This window comes from Lepisma saccharinum, chromosome 6 (genome assembly GCF_977018435.1).
Source record: "Lepisma saccharinum chromosome 6, izLepSacc3.1, whole genome shotgun sequence".
Classification (NCBI taxonomy): domain Eukaryota; kingdom Metazoa; phylum Arthropoda; class Insecta; order Zygentoma; family Lepismatidae; genus Lepisma; species Lepisma saccharinum.
The window spans coordinates 82,755,854-82,774,968 of NC_139234.1; the positions used below are offsets into that span (position 1 = coordinate 82,755,854).

Consider the following 19,115-nt stretch of genomic DNA (forward strand, 5'->3'; position numbering starts at 1 on the left):
TTCAGATAAACTGACTGCTAGCGCAAGGGAAAGACAGAAAATTCGCGATGTGTCCATTATTTTGATAATGCATGCACAATATATATGAGTACAGTGAAATAATATAGTGAATATTTCTACACAGGATTATAATATCATATCACTGCAGCATATAAGAGAAATCCATACCTCAAAGATGCTTGAAGGTATTTATTGTAGAGGAACTGCCAGGTCATCATCATGGCTCTCGTTTCTGTTTTATAACATGTTTCGCAAGAGATTTGAATAGGTGTTCACCGATTTCTGTGGTATATGTTTTACCTTGTTTTACAATACGCGACTCAGTATGAAAACTTACACCACACGCTTTAGCCGTATTGTCTCTACTATGTGAAAACACTGTTTTCGCACGCAATTCTTCCGATGCCAATTCCTTGAAGAACGAATACTCTTAAAAAATAATATTTCTCCCTTGTGAATGTATTATTTTACCCTTTGTTCCTGTACTACTGGTGTTAGATTTCGAGTGACGTTATTAAAAAAAAACACACACACGGAACACACACTATTGCACGAAAGGCTGTATTTAATCTTCTCGCAACTGTTCCTTGTAGCGGACAAGTGAACGATAAGCGAATAATTTTACACCACCCTTGCTACGAAAACACTGAACTCAAACTGACCCATACTCACAATGCTCGAGAACGCCCACCACAATGAAGGGTCATTGTGTATATCCAGACGAATTTAACACCCATTGTTTTCCCTTGACACAACAACCTAGCTGCGTCAACATTGTGGCAAGGGAGAAATCATACGCAAGGGAAGTGAAAAGGTTATTTATTTATGTGTGTATGTTGAGACGTGATATTTCCATTGTTTCTTCAAGGAACGATAACTCCGGCTGTGGGCGACGGAAATTCATGCGACTTGGACAGTCAGGTTCAAATGTCTTTCCCCATCTTATGATTAACATTAAAGTAGTGAGTTTTATGAAAACTTCTTGCGCACAAGAAAAATACAGAACACGGCGTTTAACTTTCGCGCCGCTTTTTTTTTCCTAACTGTACAACGTTGCACACCTGCCATTGGCTGATCTCCACACACGCCATCTGCGTGGCCCCGCCCGATGTCGCTTCTAAAAACGTACGTCGTATAACAATACAAAACTGCATGATGTAGTTAAGTTCACCAAATAACCTCTACTTAGTGAATATTAGTTATTATACAGCTTATTACAGTGGCGGCGATTTGGGGGGTGCGCTGCCGCTTGCTTGGAAGTATTTGTAGATTACATACATGCATCATTTTCAGGTCCCTAATTCCAATGTGTATTACTCATTTTATTTAATTTCTGTTTTGTTAATTAGCATCGCTTTCCTGCCTCTTTTGGCGAATCGCGACTATCATGATAATGATAATGATGCAATTGATGAAGGGACACTCACAAAGAACACCCATGCCCAGGCGGGGATTCGAACTCGGGATCCCTGGCGTTGTATCGCGCTGGCGCTAACCACTCCGGCACGGAGGTTGGCGTCAAATGCCCATGTGTGCTTACGTGAGCATGGCGCACCAGGTTTGGAGCTCTTAGCATTACCAGTCACTCACACTGGGTGTTATTATTTGTGTGCTGTGAGTAAGCTCGCTTTGTTGCGTTTTATCGATTTAATGTTTCCATACTTTTTTCCTCTCCTGTACTTGAATACAATGTGAAATGAGTTTCACTCAACAGTTACATATACGAGAGTGATCACTAGACTCAGGATTTTTATGTAATATCAAAGTACAAAATATGTACATAAACAGGGCTCGAAAAATCCCAGTCGCCTGGTTGCCATGACGAGTAAAAATTTCATCCTGGCTAATGTGATGTTTTGATGTGATGTTGCCATTTTTTAATTTGTATGTACGGAATTTTGAAGATTCTAAGTTCAAATTGCAATGCAGTGTAAGTTAGCAAATGATTTTTTTGTTATCAATGTTTTTCTAATTCCATAGAATCAGTAACAATGTCTTACTCTTTGTCGTCATCACCCTTTCCATTCTTTGCTCGAGTACTTAGAAAAGAATTAATCAGCGAATTGCAAGAACAAAAGTATGTAACTTTAATTTTGGTTGCATGGACAGATAAATCTTCTTTGGCTAATTGTAAGTCAGTTCAGCGGAAGTGCCCCCGCGAGCAACATCGCCGTGCCTCTGCTCTTGAACCGGTGAGTCATCGGGACTCTGGCGTGCTAGACGACGCGAAACGCGTAAATTTTCAAGTTACGTAAAGTTGTTAAATTGAACGAAAATGGAAATCCGTCGTGTAAATACGCTAAAGTTATGGTTTTCAAGTGTGAAGAAGTGCCCATCATCACTGATGCTTCATCGTTGGATACGGGATACTCTTGCATTGACTGAAGACCAGGTATTAAGTATTGAACTGGACCAATACCGTAAGTACGTATATATTATGCTAGTGACGCGTCTATTAGGTGAACAGTTAATTAATAAATTTGAAGGGAAGTTAGTGTATTGTGATGAGGATGATGAACATGAAATTAGATTACACTGGGCTGATAGGACAACTACACTAGTGAGACTACATGTTATAGCAATGGAAATAACCGCTGATAGGGCAACTACAGTAGTGAGACTACATGTTATAGCAATGGAAATAACCGATAGCCATATCCGTACAGTGCTTGCGCAGTATGGTGAAATTAAGACGCCTCCGGTGGACGAGCGATATTCGGATGAGCATATTTATAAAACTCGTACAGGCATTAAGTTGGTGAGAATGGTTCTGAATAAGCCAATCCCGTCCTATGTATCAATACAGGGCATGCAATATTGGGTAACATATTATGGACAGAAACCTAGCTGTAAAATATGTGAAGACACTCAACACACAGCACGGTTTTGTCCATACCGACGTGGTGCTTTGGATGAGCGAGTGATACAAGACAATATTGGAGCATGTGCTACTCTTGTAGAAATCCAGCCTACGCAGTCATATACAGCAAAGGTACATAGACCACCTAGCCAACGTTCAGCGCATGAGACGGATATAAAGGCTGACACACCATTTACAGTGTTGCCAATTCCGATGCAGTTGCAAGAAAAAAATGTGAACATTGAACGCGACAAAAATCTGAAAATAGAGCCGAAAAAAGCTGATGTTTTAGAACACAAAATGGACCCTACCAAGGAAACACCTCTACCTGTGTCTATCCACAGCAAATCGTGGGCGGAAGATGTGGCATCTTTAGACAACCTCCACAGTGACGTACGGGATAACGTTTTGGTGACTGACAGTCTGGAAACAACTGATCAAGAGATGCGCGAGTCTGACACTACGAGTAATCGTGAAATGGAGACTGACATGTACGAAGCAGGAGGATCCCGTACACTAGAAGATCAACAAAGTAAGGTTCAGCTTGGTGAAACCACAACAGGAACTAAGGACAATGCCAAAAGAAAATCAAATATGAAGAGGCTACAGGAACGGAAGCAGTTGAAGAAGAAAAAAAGTACAACAAATTGTGGCACCACAAGAAGAATGTGAAGCAGCAGGTCCCCTCCTCAGCGCGTATAACCAGATCTCAAAGTGTGACAAATTTAGCTCCGAGTGTTGATTTACAACCTGTGATCGGATCCAAATTCAGTGTTTCGCCTAGTGTGTCTAGTGAATGTGTGGGTGCAAGTAAAAATGAAAGTCAGAAATAGCATGTGTAAAATGAGTAAAGGTATATGATGCTTGGTCATGTGTTTGCACGAGGTACCGTGCACATATGCAAGGTTTTTGTTTCGTGTGCATGGAAGTGAGTGGGAAAACAGTGTACGAATATTACTGTCCTCTGGCCAAAATGTATAATTCAAAGTGTTGGGTAACCCTAGTTCTTAAATTTCTGTTAATTGTATACAGTGAGTCTAAAAGGTGTTTGGACATCATTGATTGTACGTAAACAAGGGATCCGCTCAGAGCTGTGAGTGTAGGTAGGCGAGTGGAATGAATGAAAACCACATTATTCTACCTCATATACTTGTTTATCTGATACAACAGGAAAATACAAAATATAAAAAATAAACCATCTATAAACAATAATAACGAAAATATCACATATTTTGAACACAAAAAGTCTTTGGACACTTGCCATTCTTGTCCATATTTTCTGCAGAAAAAAAAGCATTTAATATTTTGTTGGATTTCCTTTGGCACGAATCACTGCCCGGAGCCTGTCTGGTACAGATATTACCAGATCTGCAGTAATCTGAGGTGAAATGGCGTTCCATTCTTCCTGCAATACTAATTTTATGTCTGATTTGCTGGATATGTTTCTTTTTCTTATCTGTTTCTCTAATACACTCCATGAATTTTCTATGAGGTTCAGATCTGAGGATTGAGGGGGGATGTGAAGTTGTTTTGGGGTGTTATATAACAGCCACAATTTATGCTTAGGATCGTTGTCCTGTTGAAACAAGTAATCATTACCCAAGTTCATTTGAGCCGCACTAGCTCTCAAATTATTCTTCAATATATCAATGTACATGTACTGGTCCATCGTCCCCTCTATGAAATGCAACTTGCCGACCCCGGCAGCACTCATACAACCCCATACTAAGAGTGAACCGCCACCGTGTTTAACAGTTGGGATAAGTTTCGCGGCTCCAACTCTGTATTTCTTTGCCGTCATACCATCGTACCTACCATCCGACCCAAATAAGTTGAATTTGCTTTCGTCCGAAAAAATGAACTTGTTTTAGAATCCTGCATCGTAATTGCAGTGGTATAGGGCAAATTCGAGGTGCTTCTTTCTGTTTATTGCACTAACCCAAGATTTCGTCCTTGCTACGCGTCCATGGTAGGCATTTCGTCGGCATACGTTACGAACTGTACTGGAGGAAACTTGCTTACCTCAATCTTAAAGGCTTGCAGCCAACGTCGGAGCACTAGTTTTTGGGTCTTTCTTGATAGTTCGCAAAATAAACCGTTCGTCTTGCACAGAAAGCACTCTTGGTCGTCCATTCCTCGGCTTATTTTCTACTGTATTTCTTTCGCCAAAGCAATCTATGATCACGTGCACTGTTGATTTAGGAATTCCGGACAAGCGTGATATTTCCCTAAATGATTTGTACTGATTGTGAAGCCGGACAACTTGCCGACGTTCAGAAACTCTCTCCTCTCACTTCGGCTGATAGGTGCCCTGGTACTACCTGCCCGGCTTGTCTGGGAGTACCCGGACCTTCCTTTCTAACCTGCTGTCCGTTCATAGGAGACACCGGTTGGCTTGCCAATTCCCAGCTACCGCCGGGGGTGTCCGGCATCCTTTAATCCTTTTACCCTGGGCCCGTTTTTCGGGAGTACCGATTGGTTTCGGCCAATTCCCGGCTGTGGTTGGGGTACTACGCACAACCTACTCTCTTTTACAGGGGAACCCGTGACGTCAGCGGTGACTAAGGCCCTAAATAAAATTAGGCCCCCTTACTCTCCCTAGCGCCTCACTGCGAGGAATAAATTGGATGTTCCCTCCCCCCCTTATCTCTTCGAGACCAAAGGTAAAAGAACGTGCGTGGTACAGGTATAAGCACGTGTGTGGTACAAGTAAATGCACGTAGGTGTTACAGGTAAAGACACGTGTGCTAACAGACATTCTTTTATTAAGATTATAATAAACATGTGTAAATATATATAAAGCTGGTATAACCTTTCTTTACACCCAGCAAGCCCTGAGATAATTCTGAGTCCATGTTCTACGGCTGACAAGAAGTTAGCACATATGGGTAGACTTTTGCCGTCCATCTAATTGTAGGGTTTAGTGTGTTGAACGCCGCCAGTGCCTGTACTCCAGTGCTGTGTTGTTGTGCTTACGTTAGTGTTGTTGTGAGCACGGGTGGACGTTGTAATATTAACAAAATGCCATCTTTTACTAAACAGGAGACGCTAGGAGATTTTTTCATACAATCATCTTTAGATATAGCACTTCTTCAAGAATGTGGAATAACAGCATTTAACCTCCCTCCAAACACATTAGTCTATAATAATGTGACCGTACCGATTACAAATGTGATGTGCCATCCCAATGGTAGAATTATCTCAGCAAAAATAGCTAATGTTTGGGTATATAATTTATATGCACCTTCAGGGACACAATTTAAGAAACAGAGGGATGCGTTTTTTTGCGACGGATGTCGCGACTAAAATGAAGGGTACAAGGGAACATATAATTTGCGCGGGCGATTTCAATTGTGTCCTGCATCCGCAGGACTAAAGACCTGACTATAATACCTCCAATTCTTTGCAAAGATTAGTAAATGCGTTCAATTTTACAGATGTATGGAATGACAAATATTTTGGACAGAAAGGGTACACGTACATTCATAATAATTGTGCTTCCCGTTTAGATCGATTTTATGTAACACCACATTTACGCCAACAAACTAAGTCACTTAGTATAACACCCACTTGTTTTTCAGACCACAGTGCTGTAATTATGGCGATAAATGGGTATATATCAATAGAACTTAGAGGGTATGGCTACTGGAAATTAAATGCTTCTATCCTTACAGATGCAAATTTCCAACGAGCCTTTCAGCACCAATGGAATGTATGGGAAGCACACCGTACCAGACAAAGTATATAATTCGCTGGTGGGATGAAATTCTTAAACCGGGCAAAAACGGTTTTTCTTAGTTATTGTAAGGAACGTTCTAGTGACTGGAATAATAAATTTTTTTTTTTTTTACCGTGTGCTGCGTGAACTTATTCATGAAGCCACTGAAGGGGAAGAAGTGCAAACAGAGGTAAAACGTATACAAGCTGTACTGATGAGAATGACAGCTGAAAGACTACAAGGTGTAAAAATTTGTAGCAGACTCTCCCACTTTGATAAAGAAGAGGTTGCATCTATAAGCCATGTGCTGCAAGAAAGACACAATGCGAAAAGACAATCTATTAGTGAAATAAACGATAATTCTGAAATTAAAATAAAAACATCCCCGGAAATACGTAACAGAATTTACAACTATTTCAAGAATTAATTTTCCCAACCAATAACACATAATGTAAATTTGACGTATAACTTGGAATCCTTGTCCGAGGTCCTTTACGATGAGGAACGTGAGCAATTAAATAACGACTACACAAGCAAAGAAGTATTCCGAGCGGTTAAGTCGGGGCAGCCGTTTTCTGCACCTGGTCTGGATGGGATACCAAACAAACTCTACCAAACATTTTGGACGTTGATGGGAAAAACACTAACTGAATGGATAAATGCAGTGTTCCGAAGGTATAAAACGGGAAAATCTTCAAATACTGGGATTATAGTATTAATACCAAAATGTGCGAAACCCACTGAAGTTGGTCAATATAGACCCATTACCCTTTTATGTACTGATTATAAAATATTCTCTCGCTGTATGCTAGGCAGACTTATGCCCTATGTAGAAAAACTAGTTGGAGATACACAATATGTTTTTTGGTATGAATAAGAAAATTACAAATGTCTTAATAAATACGCAGTCTGATATTGCTGCAACGTCTAAAGTATTACAGGAATTTGGTTCCCTTTCAGGGCTATCGGTAAATCAGAATAAATCAACTCGTATGCATTTAAACCCGGATATAACTTACCCTCAGAGCGGAGAATTTCATGTTGTTCCAACGATAAAAATACTTGGAATAATTTTCGTGCACTCCCTTCAACGAATGATCCAGTTAAACTATGACAGAGTGATAAATGGTGTTAAAGCAGTTCTACAAATGAATAAATTTTGAATACTTAGTATACAGTCAAGAGTTACGCCTGTACAGGTGTATGCTCTCTCCAAGGTGTGGAATGTAGCAAAAATACTCCCGTTGCGGCAACTGGATATTAATAAGCTCAATAGTATTGTGAACTGGTTTGTCTTGCTTGTAAATTACGTAACGCTTTGTTTACCCTATGCAGAAGGCGGAATGAACCTTGTAAACATGAAATATAAAAGCCAGGCTCTACGTATTCAAGCTGGTGTAACGACACTGATTCAACACCCTAACGGCCTCACTAGTAAAGTTCTGAGACACGCCTTGGACAACATTCAATTGGAGGCCCCCATTGATGTTACAAGACTTCCGGACAGATTATGGTATTTTAAGAATACAATAGCGGATATCAGTTACGCTTTAATACAATCTCCTATCCTTTCAACGCAAGAGACGTCGAAAATATATAGAAGAATGCGTGCACTATCACAAAAACAGCGTAAAATTGTAGATCGGAATCCACGAGTCAATTGGCGGGAAGTATGGAATAATATACAGGCACGCCACCTTACGTTAAGAGTCAGATCAGCGTGGTATATAATTGTACACAAAATATTCATTACTGGAGTTAAACTTTATGATATAATATTAGTTGGTTGGTTGATTTGTTGTTTTAAGTCCACTTTATGCACAGTAAGGCTAATTGGGACTGGACCTACAGTTTAAAGTGGGATCCGAACCACTTGTGCCTCCACCGGGTATCGAACCCGGGACCCCTTGATTACAAGGCGACGACGCTTCCACTGCGCCATCGGGGAGGCCAGCGATATAATATTAGTAAATACTCCAATATGTGCTACATGTAATGTACAAGATAATTTAGTGCATAAACTTAGCGAATGTCAAATAATCCAAAAATTATGGATATATATATAAAATAAACTTGTGAGTACAATTTGTCGTACATCAGAACGTAACATTTCAGTAGATATTCTTTTGTATCCTTCCTTTGCATATTATCCAAGAACAAAACGCCACAGTGTACAATGGCTCTTAGGCCAATATGCCCTTTTTGTATCCATATATAGGCAACAAGATTTTCACACCCAATTTATCAATCACCTTCACCAGGAATACCAAATGATCCCTCGTTGTTAAAGAGATTGTTATATGCAAATTTCCTAAATGTGATGTTAACTTTATAATGACCTAAAATGTATAACATGCACAATAATATGTAATAGTTTCAAATAAATAAATAAAAAAAAGTCGCTCACGCGTCTGACTACTAACGGTCCCGGGTTCGATCCCCGGCCGGTTCAAATCCGGGAACTTTTCTAACGTTGGAAGCGGCCCCGGCGCCCACCCAGCGTCGAATGACATGGGTACCTGAGGGGAAACCCGGGGGGGTAAAGGAGGTCAGGGGCGTGATGCTGATCACATCACCCCCACTCACGACCGGATCAAGAAACTGTGAGGCGTTACCCCCACACCCCCTATACGCCTTCATGGCGTGGTGCTATGCACAGGGGAGCACTTTACCTGATTTTGCAGAAGATTTTTCGAGCACTGTACATAAATATGTAACAATAATTGATAAGATATGTACGAAAATATGTATTATCAAAAGGATATGTAGCTAAATATGTAGTATCAAAGAATATGTAATATTAATAATGATCGAGTATCCAAGCAATTTCAAGAATTCTGCAAGATATATTCTGTCAAAAAAGTACCGGGAATTTTTAAATAATACGCACAATTTTCATTTATTCATCCCTATTTATTTTGTCGCCTTCAAAGTAGGCCCCATGTGATACAACACACATATGCCAGCGTTTTTCCCAGTCTTGGAAACACTTTTTTATAAGCGCTTTCCGGTATGGCCTTCAGCTCCTTCCACGAATTTTGCTTTATGGCTTCAATCGAGTCAAAACGGGTACCCCGGAACGGCAATTTTAGTTTTGGAAAGATAAAGATGTCACACGGGGCCAGATCTGGTGAATACGTTGGTTGTTCGATGGTATTTATTGTCTTTTTGTCCTTAAATTCGGTCACAACTGTCGCTGTATGCGATGGCGCATTATCGTCGTGTAAAATCCACGAATTGTTCTTCCACAAATTTGGCCTGTTTTGACGAATTTTCTCACGCAAGCGCTTCAATACGGCCAAATAGTATTCTTTATTGACCGTCTGTTCCTCTGGAACGAATTCATGATGCACCAAACCATGAATATCGAAGAAAACAATGAGCATCACCTTGACTTTTGATCAACTTTGACGTGATTTTTTCGGTTTCGGCTCCTCTTTTGTCCTCCATTCTGATGACTGTTGACTTGTTTGCATGTCAAACTCGTAGACCCATGTCTCGTCACCAGTTATGATGCGTTCCATGAATGTGGGATGAGAATTGGCGCGATCCAGCATGTCTAAAGAGACCTGCTCACGGTACTGTTTTTGAAGAAAATTCAGCTCTTTTGGAACAAGCCGTGCGGCGACGCGTCTCATGCCCAAAATATCCACCAAAATCGAACGAACAGACTCGTGAGAGATGTTAAGGTCACTAGCTACCTCTTTTAAGCTGGAATGGCGATTATCAAGCACAATTTCCTTCACTTTTTCGATATTTTCATCGGTTGAAGAGATCGAAGGTCGTCCAGAACGAGGCTTGTCTTCGACGATCTCTCGGCCCTCCTTGAACGCTTTGCACCACTCGTAAGCCCGTGTTTTTGATAAAACTGATTCACCATAAGTCTTTTCTAACATTTTTAGCGAGTCAGTACACGAAATTCCGTTCGCAACACAAAATTTAAGGCAAACTCTTTGTTCAATAATTTCGTTCATTGTAAAAATCGTGATGCACTACTGAAGTGAACTGATTCAACCTGCTGCTGTAAACAAACTGGTTGACAGATCGCGCTCATGTTTGGCATAGTAATTAAGTACAAGGCTACCAACTTACGGAAAAAAATATTTTTAAAAAATCATTTGCGCGGGCCTTTTAAATTACAAATTCCCGGTACATTTTGGCAGAAGGTATTTATTTTATTTGAACATATTCAACTTAATTTTAAGGACTTGAGTTGTTCAAATTAGAATTTTTATCAAATTAGCGACTTTTGTACCTTTTGTACAAGGGAACATATTGTGTAACACGTTACGTACAGGAAAGTAGCTTTCTTGTCCATCGAAGCCAAGTTTCCAGGTGCTTCGCCTAAACCTAAAAGCGGAACGAAAATATAGGTATAACCAGAATGAGGTGGAGCAGAGAAACTCCAGCATCTTTCGATAAATAACAGTTCCCATTTATTTTCAGCCTGTCTGTCGATTTGGCAGTCAATTTCAGGTGACCGTAAGCACTAAACAGCTCAATGATTAGAAATTATAACATCACATGAACTACAAATTTTCTTCATGTTTCAGAGATCGAAAACAGGAAAAAGGATCAAGGTAGGAAAAAATTACCGAAATATGTTGTTTTATGTAAAGTAAATTAGCAAATATGTAAAATATGTAATAATATGTAAGATAACACTTATGTAAAATCATGTCAGTTACATAATTCCTTGACATTTATTTTCCTGTTCAAGGTATGAATCTAGAAAGGAATAGAATATGTAATTACATACAAATCCGAGCTCTAGTGATCACTTGTATTTTTATATTCTTATCATCCGTCGTTTTGTTACAATTTTAGCTAATCGCGACTGTAAGAAATTATGTAAAATTATTAAGATGTACTCGAAAGATACGGGCAAAGACCTGGGCTTGAAGCCAAAATATTTGGTGCTTCGATCACTCATGCAACCCACGTTTCAAGGCATATTCATGCACAGTTTAAAATTTTAGTTTCTATAAATCTAAAAACTTACTCCCAGATTAATTTAAAGTTTTATGAATCCCATTTCCAGACCCTGTATAACTTGTAAAAATCATCATACAAAAGGGTCTGGTGCGAGGCACATCGAGCTTACAACAAACTCAAAACTACCTAAGAGCTCTAAACCTGGCCCTCTTAATCTAACAATTCCTGAACTACAATTTTACTTAGGTCTAAATGCATATGTGGTGAGGTTAGGTGATCCAGGTTTAGAGTTCTTAGTACTTAGTTGTGGCGTTGTTGCAAGCTTAGTTTGCCTCGTAACAAACCATACATTCTAAACTGAATTTTACATGCATTTTCTGTCTGTATAATTTGAATTTTACAAATTCGAATGTACTATTTTTTTTTTACATGTCTTGTACAGTCACGGACACTTCTAGGTTGTAAAAGTCCTATTAACTCTCAAAGTAATCGTTACAATCCAGAAGAGTCCGTGACTGTACATATGCTCTGAATATCTGATAGCATTGTAATACGTAGTGAATGCAAAAATAACAAATTTGAACTAGTATAATAGAGTAATATGAAACGCGGTGGCTCAGTCGGTAACGCGTCTGACTACCATGCTAAAGATCCCGGGTTCGATCCCCGGCCGGTTCAAATCCGGGAACTTTTCTAACGATGGAAGCGGCCCCGGCGCCCACCCAGCGTCGAATAACATGGGTACCTGGGGGAAACCCTGGGGGGTAAAGGCGGTCAGGGGCGTGATGCTGATCACATCACCCCCACTCACGACCGGATCAAGAAAGTGTGGGGCGTTACCCCCACACCCCCTATACGCCTTCATGGCGTGGTGCTATGCACAGGGGAGCATTTTACCTTTTTTAATATGAAACGCGTTTAACTTATTGAGACCCACGATCGTTCATTCTGTAGGCTCATGCGCACCTCCGCCATCTTTGAATCACTCAAGGCTATTCGCGAACAAATATGTGCGGCTTTAAACAAAAGCTCACCGTTTCCAGTCTGTTAATTACATCCATGAGTTTTATTATGTAATCGTATTCAACTTGAAATGCTTACAATTATTAATATGATTTAACCATTCACTTTAAGACAGCATCCATTGCCCGTATCAAATATACATATTACTCTGTCTCAATAACAATTCCTCATTTCACAAGTTTCAGTATTCTTTATTTTGGTTTTGTTTGTATTGAGTTGGTGTTAAAAGCCCACTTTATGCACAGTAAGGCTGGATCTACAGTTTGAAGTGGTATCTGAACCACTATGTGCCTCCACCGGGTATTGAACCCGGGACACCTTGATTACAATGCGACGACGCTACCACTACGTCATCGAGGAGACCCTCTTTATTTTGGTATACAAGCACTTGCGAATGATAACACTGGTCGACATGGGTTTCGATGTCTCGCAGATGACTGTTGTGTCTGAATAATTTCAGCATGCTGATTCAAAAAATGAAATCCATATATCCCATCACGTCAGAATTTTTCACAATTTCACAATCAAATTACGGTATTCGCCATTACAGTGCAATTATTACATAACACAACAAAAGAGAAATTTCGGTTGTTTCGCTATCAATAAATGATTCTGGAAGTATTTTCAATGCTGATCACGGAAATGAAATCAATTTTTTCCCTTCACGTCAGGATTTCACAATTTCACAATATAGTGTGTAGTTCCATTATTTCCTCAATAGATGATGGCTCTGTAATATATAATATGATGGGTTGATTGAACTTAGTGACGTAGAGAAAAATCCTGATATAGGGGAAAATCCTGACGTGATAGGTAGAAATTGATGTCATTTCCGTGATCAGCATCCTGAATCACCTATTGGTTTGGAAACAACCGAAATTTCCCTTGTATATATTTATTTTTTTGCGTTGTGTAATAATTGATTTGATTTATTTTACTTCGCTTCTTGTGCCACTTTTGGCTAATTTGCGAAAATGGGGATGAGTGATGATATAATGAAATTGATGAATAGACATCACAAACTTCTATGCCCAAGCCAGGATTCGAACCCGGGACAACTGGCGTCGCAGTGCGATGTGCTAACCACTCCCCCACGGGGGCTAGTGCGTTGTGTAATAAATGTGATGTAATGGCGAATGTGAGAATTTTGATTGTAAAATTCTAGAAAATCTTGTCGTGATATGAAAAATAGGATGTCATTTCCGTGATCAGCATTGAAAATACTTCCAGAAACACCTGCTGATTTGAAAACATCAGAACATTTTTCTCAAAATGTCGACCAGTGTAATTACTAGTATTTTGCCGACTATTAATTTTAACCAAACAGTACGTCCTCTGCCTGATTGATTGATTTGATTTATTTTACTTCGCGTTTCTGCAACTTTTGGCTAATTGCGAAGTTGAGGATGAATCCTGATAACGTGAAAGAACAATCACATACCCATATGACCAGCACAAAACAGAAGTCTCATTGAGCTTATACTGACAATGTGCCAGACGCCAAAACCTTGTTGGTCTGCAAAATGCAGACCAGGGTGTACTACGTGGAAGTGAGGTTAACATTTTTGTATATCTTAAGAAGGGATCATCCTTACACCCCATGTGTCCTACACAAGAAGATACACATTACGTTCTAATTACTAATTATGAAGAAATCCATGGAATTCGTCGATGAAATAACATGTAAGCGTGACATTCAATGATTACATTGAGAGTTTTATATGGAACAAATAATTTCCAAGAATATTTTTTTACTTCATATTATGTCAGAATTTTTTTTTTTTTTTAAGTTAATGATTTTTTCTCTTTATCTCAATATACGGATCTTATATAAATGGCGTTTCTACGTATAATGGAAACGCTATTTCGGATTCTAATGCTCTGAACTAATTTGGATACCAGCGAGAGTTACAGGTTCGATACCTGACCTGACCATTGGCGTTTCTTGATTGACAACATAAAATTTTCATCCATCCTCGTTGATACGATTGCCAGAAGTGGCACAAGAGAGAAAATAACATTTCGAAATTACCCAGGAATGCCATAGGTTCGTTTTAATATTACAATCATTGATAGTTGTTTCAGACCTGCGCATCACAAAATTAAAATCCCAACAAATGTTATTAATAGAGCCGCGGTGGTCTAGTCGGTAGAGCGTCTGACTGTCATGCAGCCGACCCGGGTTCGATCTAAGGTTGAGATTTCTCCGGCCTTCTCCCCACATAAAGAGTCTCTGGGGTTCATCCAGCCTCAAATCAATGGGTACCTGGGGGCAATCCTAGGGGGGTAAAGGCGGCCGGAACGTTGTACTGATCACATCACCTTCAAATTGGTCGAGATCGAGAATATGTGCCACCCTACCCTAACATCCGCTAAATTTTCCTTGATGGCACGATGCTATGCACGGGGAACTTTACCTTTACCTTACAAATGTATTAATATGGTATCTTGGAAAAAATATACTAATTTATATTCAGTACTGAATAAGCTAGAAATCACAATATACTTATGTAGTTTCAAGATATGACATATTTCTTTACAAGTTCTTTCCAGGACACCCTTTTGTTGTGTAATATTCCCAAAATTCTAGCGATGTTTGTCTAATTTTAAACTCGCATGTTGATTTCTTTATACTATCAATGCAAAGTATTTACTGAAGCGATGGACAGTTTGAACCTTAAAAGCTAACTACAGTTAATCAAGGGGCACTTACAAAGAAACAGGTCAGGGATCGAACCTGTAACCTTCGCTACTATCCAATACCGCCATGGGCAGAATTTAATATCCTATGGACACAATTAAGATGGAATGCAATAAATAAACTTGTTTATTTGTGGTTCATAGAGCAATCTCCGAATATATACCTCTCTCTCTCTCTCTCTCTCTCTCTCTCTCTCTCTCATATTTTGGAAGATTTCTGTATTTAGAGTAACAACAAATTATTTAGGTATACCTAATTGATGCGTAATTTGAGATAAAAAGAAGAGAAAAGCGACATATTTTAAGAGAAGAATAAATGATTAGCAAAAATATGCAAGACAAACTGAAACCACAATTAAAATCAATGAAATATATGAAGTTATGTAATGAAGCAAGGGGAGATAAATTTTAAAAAATAATTATTGATGTTCATGATATTAGATTGTATTTTCTCAATATTTTTATTTAAAAAATAGACCAATAATAATTTGCCATAGTGTTAATGTACATTTTGATTTGCACGCAGCAAAAACTACCTCAGCGATGAAAGCTTAAATATATCCTAAACCAGTTACCATATATAAATGAATGGTTTTATTGAAAAAATTAGCTCTTATTATCCGAAGACCAACCATCAAACGATCCCCTGTAATTTCGAACTTTCCGATACCCTAAATCCCTGGCTCTCTTCACGGCCACGACGCTCTCCTTGCCTCCAGCCGCAGAGAAGATGATACGTGAAGTTGTCACTGGTTTCGGAGCTCCATACTTCCTCTCAAAGTCCCCCGGCGAAAGTTGCAAAGCAGTCTTGAGTTCTGAAAGAGGGATGTGGATGCTCCCTGGGATCGGCCCCGTCTTATCTACTTGATGGGTGTCTCTTACATCTATCAACCAAATTCTTCCCTTCTTTTTCAGGTCACTGAGTTCTTCGTAGCTGACATCATACGGTCTTGCTGCATGATTTATTCCAGCTGGAACTGATGACATTGACCTAATCATCATAGAGGTATACTTCCCTTGAGAACAGACTGTTTGATAACAGTTTCCTCGCGAACTGTACACTGTTCTCGTTGACACTTCAAGATTCGTTGAGCCCTTTCTATATGAAGAGAATTTCACGCATAACAATGACAATCTCTTTGAAATAATTCTTACCATAGTGTGTTTCATTTTACGCAATCGTACACAAATCACAACATCTTTACAATCACCATATTTTAATATGTAATACAAAGATTTACTGAACAAGGTTGAGTCCTAAGTGTTAGAACTGCATTCATTGGGCACCACATATGCGTCACAATGGAATATGGACTAAAAGTTACATATATAGCGTGTCCCAAAATTAATGCAGGATTTAAATTGTCTGCCACTGTTTTCCCGTAGGATTGACTACGTTCTGTGAGGTCAAGTGTTGTAGTAAACACGTTGCGGTAAGTCAATATGGAGCGCTAAGCGAAGGAGGAGCGAGTGAGGATCGTTAAAATTCATTACAAGTACGGATAATGTTTTGCTGAGACTGTGCGCAAATTTCGTGACATTTTCGTAGGAGAAATGCCCCAAATAAAACAAATGTGAAAAGGCTAAAGTTCAAATCACCAACCCTGAGACCTTCTGTAAACAAAACCACGTGCATGCAGAAAGCATTGCAAACTCATAGATGTAAAATAATCCATACGAAAATCCAGCGTTGTTACAGGATTCGTTACTAAGGTAAAACAACGGCCAATTTGTAGTATGGGATACACTGCCGCAAATGACGTCTCACTTTAAACCAATGCTCTTTCTTTTGTACTTATTGCTTCACCTTTATGGTTAACTCCTTGCACCAGTAATCATTTTCCATAAGTTTGGCTTCTTTCTTGCATGCGAATTGAATATATTTTACTTGCATTTTTTTAGACAAATTGCTAGATATAACATGGTAATGTATATTTCTAAGGTTTGATATAGATAGGAGTGTATTTGAAATTTGTTTGAAAATTTGAAGAGACAGGTTCGATTTTAAAAACAAGCCGGCTTCATATCGGCTGTTCGGCCGAAAACATTCCCGCTGTGAGCGATAGTATGGCGGAGTATCCCGAAACCAGAATTTTAGAAAATAACCAATGTTATAAAATATAATTAAACACAAATCTCTAAGCTTTATTTGACCCAATAAAAGCTTCAAGAATTAAAAGAAAACTCAAAACAAAGGTGAAGCAATAAGATGACTAGGCTCTGTGTGACAACTCTTTGAATGCAATTAGTTTCTACGAAATATTTTGTATTTAGTGTGTTTTTCTTTAAGGGGGTTCTAAGGCCATGTTAAAGCATAGGCCCAAATTTGAAATTATAATCGTAACTAATATAGATTCGGTAAGGAAGAAATTTTCCGATATAAAAGATTGTTTTATTCACTAAAAAATGTGAGCCTTATAATGTTGTTACGATTGAAGGTATGTAAGTAAATAACAGAAAAAAAAGGTCTCCGTCATGTTCAAATTCTGCGTACAGATGGCGCTGAAGTGGTAGTTTTGTCAATACCGGTGCATTTTTTTCTTTTATGACTAGTATGGAAGATTTCGTGGTGAAACAAAGATCACATTTTCTTCCCGCAAGCATCTGAAATTCTATGTGAAAAAATGAAAACATTTCGTACCTTCAGAGAGTAGTGTTTATCATCAAAATTTTTGAAGTGGCGTTTCGTCACAATTTATTCCGTGGTGCAGATTTTAGCCAACACTGTTGCCGAGATTTCACTCCGTGCTTTCTAACTATATGATCTGTGATATGATCAATGCGAGGGCTTCGAAATTGTGAAAGTTAAACCAAGTTACCAGAGAATAACGAATCCCAGTAAATGTTGGAAGAAGGAATCATCGGAAAAAACTGAAAGGTAAGTCTTATATTTAAATGCTTGTTGCTTAATCCATCAAAAGCAAAACGTTTGAATTATACAAGAGTGATGCAGAATGTATGATTTATTTATATGTTGAGGAAATACCTTCCGATATAATTTCTGTGAGAATATCGCTTCAACGTCTCTCTCTACCTTTACAACGCAGCACGCATTTTTCCTTACAAACGAAGTTCATAATTCTTTGCAATTGTAAAATCAGAAGAGAATGTTATATTAAATTAGGGATAATGCAGATATTACAGTTTTGTGATTATTACTAGAGCATGAAATACCTTGATATAGATTATATTCTGGCATTAAATCGATATTGCACAAAATGCTCTACTATCGTTCCTGTGAGATTATTTTCGTATTTCACTGGTGCTATTCAAATGTACGTACATCGGAATTTGTATTACAAATCAGTCGTTCATTATAGTTTCACTTTGCCCTTGAACATGGTTGGAACGAGTCGTTTCTGACCTGTTTTGAACACGATTTTTCTCCTTTATGATTTTGAAACTTGAACACAGTTCATAAAGCTCGCAAATGTTAAATGCATTAAGTAAGTTAAGCTGTTAGGTTTGATTGGAATAGATTTAATGTGAGATCCCCGAATTTTGTGCAAGTTCTGGACAACGTTCTGTTATCTTCTTTCACAGAATCAGGTCAGAAAACCGGTTTCGTAAGCTGTATAAAACACTTATGTTTTCTCGTTCTTTCATAATTTTGAACGCCTTGTAATGGTAGTGTAGCATTTCCAATAAGTTCAAGCTTTATGTATTTAAAGTGTAAAAGTACACATTAACAGCTAAAAGAGTAAAATCCTAACAGTATACCAAACAATAGTTTTGCGTGTTTACTGAGAATTTACAAATTAGTATAGATTAGTAAAGATTAGAAGTTCACATATTTTACAAGTGCAAGGCCAATCATTTATTTGTGGGTAAGATTGATTGATTTTCAGAGAAATCATAATTTTTCCAGATTATGTTACG

The 19,115-nt window shown here is 38.7% G+C and overlaps 1 pseudogene; it reads right to left on the reverse strand.

The window, feature by feature from the left end:
* Positions 1-15,842: 15,842 nt before the first annotated feature.
* LOC145989134 (rhodanese domain-containing protein CG4456 pseudogene) lies at positions 15,843-16,223 on the reverse strand (annotated as a pseudogene).
* Between the last annotated feature and the right edge of the window lie 2,892 nt (positions 16,224-19,115).